Consider the following 6,330-nt stretch of genomic DNA (forward strand, 5'->3'; position numbering starts at 1 on the left):
ATGGACAGACCGTAGAGTCTCTCTAACACAGTATACCATCTCTGATGGACAGACCGTAGAGTCTCTCTCCAACACAGTATATCATCTCTGATGGACAGACCGTAGAGTCTCTCTCCAACACAGTATACCATCTCTGATGGACAGACCGTAGAGTCTCTCTCCAACACAGTATATCATCTCTGATGGACAGACCGTAGAGTCTCTCTCCAACACAGTATATCATCTCTGATGGACAGACCGTAGAGTCTCCAACACAGTATATCATCTCTGATGGACAGACCGTAGAGTCTCTCTCTAACACAGTATATCATCTCTGATGGACAGACCATAGAGTCTCTCAACACAGTATATCATCTCTGATGGACAGATCGTAGAGTCTCTCTCTCTAACACAGTATACCATCTCTGATGGACAGACCATAGAGTCTCTCTCCAACACAGTATATCATCTCTGATGGACAGACCGTAGAGTCTCTCAACACAGTATATCATCTCTGATGGTCAGATCATAGAGTCTCTCTCTCTAACACAGTATACCATCTCTGATGGACAGACCGTAGAGTCTAACACAGTATACCATCTCTGATGGACAGACCGTAGAGTCTAACACAGTATATCATCTCTGATGGACAGACTGTAGAATCTCTCTAACACAGTATATCATCTCTGATGGACAGACCGTAGAGTCTAACACAGTATATCATCTCTGATGGACAGACCGTAGAGTCTCTCCAACACAGTATATCATCTCTGATGGACAGACCGTAGAGTCTAACACAGTATATCATCTCTGATGGACAGACCGTAGAGTCTAACACAGTATATAATCTCTGATGGACAGATCGTAGAGTCTCTCAACACAGTATATCATCTCTGATGGACAGATCGTAGAGTCTCTCAACACAGTATATCATCTCTGATGGACAGACCGTAGAGTCTCTCTAACACAGTATATCATCTCTGATGGACAGACCGTAGAGTCTCTCTAACACAGTATACAGTCTCTGATGGACAGACCGTAGAGTCTCTCTAACACAGTATATCATCTCTGATGGACAGACCGTAGAGTCTCTCTAACACAGTATATCATCTCTGATGGACAGACCGTAGAGTCTAACACAGTATACCATCTCTGATGGACAGACCGTAGCCATAACGACTAACCAGGAACTTTGTTTCCGGGACGCAGAATTTCATCACTGATCATTTAGATTTTTTCAAATATGGGATGGGAGGTGGACATTTGGCCCATGCTTTGACTGAGAGTCTCTGTTTAAGGTGGGGGGGGCACTGTGTTGCATCTACCCAGATCTTAAATGGAGCATCTGAGGCCAGTTAAACACAATTTTGTTTAATTGTTTGATGTAATGTATTGAAGTTCCTGTTTCTGTCCACAAGGAGGCACTGTGTTACAGGGTATGATCATAGAGCTGCTGGACACCGAGTGGACAAAACATTAAGAACACCTGCTGTTTCCATGACACACTGACCAGGTGAAAGCTATGATCCCGTATTGATGTCACCTGTTAAATCCACTTCAAATCAGTGTAGATGAAGGGGGGAGACGGGTTACAGAAGGATCTTTAAGCCTGGAAACATTAAGACATGGAGTGTGTGTGTGTGTGTGTGTGTGTGTGTGTGTGTGTGTGTGTGTGTGTGTGTGTGTGTGTGTGTGTGTGTGTGTGTGTGTGTGTGTGCCATTCAGAGGGTGAATGAGATAGAAACCTATTTAAGTGTCTTTGAACGGGGTATGGTAGTAGGTGCCAGTACGGTAGTAGGTGCCAGTACGGTAGTAGGTGCCAGTACGGTAGTAGGTGCCAGTAAGGTAGTAGGTGCCAGTACGGTAGTAGGTGCCAGTACGGTAGTAGGTGCCAGTACGGTAGTAGGTGCCAGTAAGGTAGTAGGTGCCAGTACGGTAGTAGGTGCCAGTAAGGTAGTAGGTGCCAGTAAGGTAGTAGGTGCCAGTAAGGTAGTAGGTGCCAGTACGGTAGTAGGTGCCAGTAAGGTAGTAGGTGCCAGTACGGTAGTAGGTGCCAGTAAGGTAGTAGGTGCCAGTAAGGTAGTAGGTGACAGTACGGTAGTAGGTGCCAGTACGGTAGTAGGTGCCAGTACGGTAGTAGGTGCCAGTACGGTAGTAGGTGCCAGTAAAGGTAGTAGGTGCCAGTAAGGTAGTAGGTGCCAGTAAGGTAGTAGGTGCCAGTAAGGTAGTAGGTGCCAGTAAGGTAGTAGGTGCCAGTAAGATAGTAGGTGCCAGTACGGTAGTAGGTGCCAGTACGGTAGTAGGTGCCAGTACGGTAGTAGGTGCCAGTAAGGTAGTAGGTGCCAGTAAGGTAGTAGGTGCCAGTACGGTAGTAGGTGCCAGTACGGTAGTAGGTGCCAGTACGGTAGTAGGTGCCAGTACGGTAGTAGGTGCCAGTACGGTAGTAGGTGCCAGTACGGTAGTAGGTGCCAGTAAGGTAGTAGGTGCCAGTACGGTAGTAGGTGCCAGTACGGTAGTAGGTGCCAGTACGGTAGTAGGTGCCAGTAAGGTAGTAGGTGCCAGTACGGTAGTAGGTGCCAGTACGGTAGTAGGTGCCAGTACGGTAGTAGGTGCCAGTACGGTAGTAGGTGCCAGTAAGGTAGTAGGTGCCAGTAAGGTAGTAGGTGCCAGTACGGTAGTAGGTGCCAGTACGGTAGTAGGTGCCAGTACGGTAGTAGGTGCCAGTAAGGTAGTAGGTGCCAGTAAGGTAGTAGGTGCCAGTAAGGTAGTAGGTGCCAGTAAGGTAGTAGGTGACAGTACGGTAGTAGGTGCCAGTACGGTAGTAGGTGCCAGTACGGTAGTAGGTGCCAGTAAGGTAGTAGGTGCCAGTACGGTAGTAGGTTCCAGTACGGTAGTAGGTGCCAGTAAGGTAGTAGGTGCCAGTAAGGTAGTAGGTGCCAGTAAGGTAGTAGGTGCCAGTAAGGTTGTAGGTGCCAGTAAGGTAGTAGGTGCCAGTACGGTAGTAGGTACCAGTACGGTAGTAGGTGCCAGTAAGGTAGTAGGTGCCAGTAAGGTAGTAGGTGCCAGTACGGTAGTAGGTGCCAGTAAGGTAGTAGGTGCCAGTAAGGTAGTAGGTGCCAGTACGGTAGTAGGTGCCAGTACGGTAGTAGGTGCCAGTACGGTAGTAGGTGCCAGTAAGGTAGTAGGTGCCAGTAAGGTAGTAGGTGCCAGTACGGTAGTAGGTGCCAGTACGGTAGTAGGTGCCAGTACGGTAGTAGGTGCCAGTACGGTAGTAGGTGCCAGTACGGTAGTAGGTGCCAGTACGGTAGTAGGTGCCAGTAAGGTAGTAGGTGCCAGTAAGGTAGTAGGTGCCAGTAAGGTAGTAGGTGCCAGTAAGGTAGTAGGTGCCAGTACGGTAGTAGGTGCCAGTACGGTAGTAGGTGCCAGTACGGTAGTAGGTGCCAGTAAGGTAGTAGGTGCCAGTACGGTAGTAGGTGCCAGTACGGTAGTAGGTGCCAGTAAGGTAGTAGGTGCCAGTACGGTAGTAGGTGCCAGTACGGTAGTAGGTGCCAGTACGGTAGTAGATGCCAGTAAGATAGTAGGTGCCAGTAAGGTAGTAGGTGCCAGTAAGGTAGTAGGTGCCAGTACGGTAGTAGGTGCCAGTACGGTAGTAGGTACCAGTAAGGTAGTAGGTGCCAGTAAGGTAATAGGTGCCAGTAAGGTAGTAGGTGCCAGTATGGTAGTAGGTGCCAGTAAGGTAGTAGGTGCCAGTACGGTAGTAGGTGCCAGTAAGGTAGTAGGTGCCAGTAAGGTAGTAGGTGCCAGTACGGTAGTAGGTGCCAGTAAGGTAGTAGGTGCCAGTAAGGTAGTAGGTGCCAGTACGGTAGTAGGTGCCAGTACGGTAGTAGGTGCCAGTACGGTAGTAGGTGCCAATACGGTAGTAGGTGCCAGTAAGGTAGTAGGTGCCAGTACGGTAGTAGGTGCCAGTACGGTAGTAGGTGCCAGTAAGGTAGTAGGTGCCAGTAAGGTAGTAGGTGCCAGTACGGTAGTAGGTGCCAGTAAGGTAGTAGGTGCCAGTACGGTAGTAGGTGCCAGTACGGTAGTAGGTGCCAGTAAGGTAGTAGGTGCCAGTACGGTAGTAGGTGCCAGTAAGGTAGTAGGTGCCAGTACGGTAGTAGGTGCCAGTAAGGTAGTAGGTGCCAGTAAGGTAGTAGGTGCCAGTACGGTAGTAGGTGCCAGTACGGTAGTAGGTGCCAGTAAGGTAGTAGGTGCCAGTAAGGTAGTAGGTGCCAGTACGGTAGTAGGTGCCAGTAAGGTAGTAGGTGCCAGTAAGGTAGTAGGTGCCAGTAAGGTAGTAGGTGCCAGTACGGTAGTAGGTGCCAGTGCGGTAGTAGGTGCCAGTGCGGTAGTAGGTGCCAGTGCGGTAGTAGGTGCCAGTACGGTAGTAGGTGCCAGTAAGGTAGTAGGTGCCAGTACGGTAGTAGGTGCCAGTACGGTAGTAGGTGCCAGTACGGTAGTAGGTGCCAGTAAGGTAGTAGGTGCCAGTACGGTAGTAGGTGCCAGTACGGTAGTAGGTGCCAGTACGGTAGTAGGTGCCAGTACGGTAGTAGGTGCCAGTAAGGTAGTAGGTGCCAGTACGGTAGTAGGTGCCAGTACGGTAGTAGGTGCCAGTACGGTAGTAGGTGCCAGTAAGGTAGTAGGTGCCAGTAAGGTAGTAGGTGCCAGTAAGGTATAAGGTGCCAGTACGGTAGTAGGTGCCAGTACGGTAGTAGGTACCAGTAAGGTAGTAGGTGCCAGTACGGTAGTAGGTGCCAGTAAGGTAGTAGGTGCCAGTAAGGTAGTAGGTGCCAGTAAGGTAGTAGGTGCCAGTACGGTAGTAGGTGCCAGTAAGGCAGTAGGTGCCAGTAAGGTAGTAGGTGCCAGTAAGGTAGTAGGTGCCAGTAAGGTAGTAGGTGCCAGTACGGTAGTAGGTGCCAGTACGGTAGTAGGTGCCAGTACGGTAGTAGGTGCCAGTACGGTAGTAGGTGCCAGTACGGTAGTAGGTGCCAGTACGGTAGTAGGTGCCAGTAAGGTAGTAGGTGCCAGTACGGTAGTAGGTGCCAGTACGGTAGTAGGTGCCAGTAAGGTAGTAGGTGCCAGTAAGGTAGTAGGTGCCAGTACGGTAGTAGGTGCCAGTACGGTAGTAGGTGCCAGTACGGTAGTAGGTGCCAGTGAGGTAGTAGGTGCCAGTGAGGTAGTAGGTGCCAGTGAGGTAGTAGGTGCCAGTGAGGTAGTAGGTGCCAGTAAGGTAGTAGGTGCCAGTACGGTAGTAGGTGCCAGTAAGGTAGTAGGTGCCAGTAAGGTAGTAGGTGCCAGTAAGGTAGTAGGTGCCAGTACGGTAGTAGGTGCCAGTACGGTAGTAGGTGCCAGTACGGTAGTAGGTGCCAGTAAGGTAGTAGGTGCCAGTAAGGTAGTAGGTGCCAGTAAGGTAGTAGGTGCCAGTACGGTAGTAGGTGCCAGTACGGTAGTAGGTGCCAGTAAGGTAGTAGGTGCCAGTACGGTAGTAGGTGCCAGTAGGGTAGTAGGTGCCAGTACGGTAGTAGGTGCCAGTAAGGTAGTAGGTGCCAGTAAGGTAGTAGGTGCCAGTAAGGTAGTAGGTGCCAGTAAGGTAGTAGGTGCCAGTAAGGTAGTAGGTGCCAGTACGGTAGTAGGTGCCAGTAAGGTAGTAGGTGCCAGTAAGGTAGTAGGTGCCAGTAAGGTAGTAGGTGCCAGTACGGTAGTAGGTGCCAGTACGGTAGTAGGTGCCAGTACGGTAGTAGGTGCCAGTAAGGTAGTAGGTGCCAGTACGGTAGTAGGTGCCAGTAAGGTAGTAGGTGCCAGTATGGTAGTAGGTGCCAGTAAGGTAGTAGGTGCCAGTACGGTAGTAGGTGCCAGTAAGGTAGTAGGTGCCAGTACGGTAGTAGGTGCCAGTACGGTAGTAGGTGCCAGTAAGGTAGTAGGTGCCAGTAAGGTAGTAGGTGCCAGTAAGGTAGTAGGTGCCAGTAAGGTAGTAGGTGCCAGTACGGTAGTAGGTGCCAGTAAGGTAGTAGGTGCCAGTAAGGTAGTAGGTGCCAGTACGGTAGTAGGTGCCAGTACGGTAGTAGGTGCCAGTACGGTAGTAGGTGCCAGTACGGTAGTAGGTGCCAGTACGGTAGTAGGTGCCAGTAAGGTAGTAGGTGCCAGTACGGTAGTAGGTGCCAGTAAGGTAGTAGGTGCCAGTACGGTAGTAGGTGCCAGTAAGGTAGTAGGTGCCAGTACGGTAGTAGGTGCCAGTACGGTAGTAGGTGCCAGTAAGGTAGTAGGTGCCAGTACGGTAGTAGGTGCCAGTAAGGTAGTAGGTGCCAGTACGGTAGT

General features: G+C 50.4%; 1 protein-coding gene across 3 annotated transcripts in view; it reads right to left on the reverse strand.

The window, feature by feature from the left end:
• LOC115182231 (protein kinase C beta type) overlaps positions 1 to 6,330 on the reverse strand; it is a 94,528-nt gene that overhangs the window by 42,319 nt on the left and 45,879 nt on the right. The window lies entirely within an intron of this gene.

The sequence above is a fragment of the Salmo trutta genome, unplaced genomic scaffold (assembly GCF_901001165.1).
Source record: "Salmo trutta unplaced genomic scaffold, fSalTru1.1, whole genome shotgun sequence".
Classification (NCBI taxonomy): Eukaryota; Metazoa; Chordata; class Actinopteri; order Salmoniformes; family Salmonidae; genus Salmo; species Salmo trutta.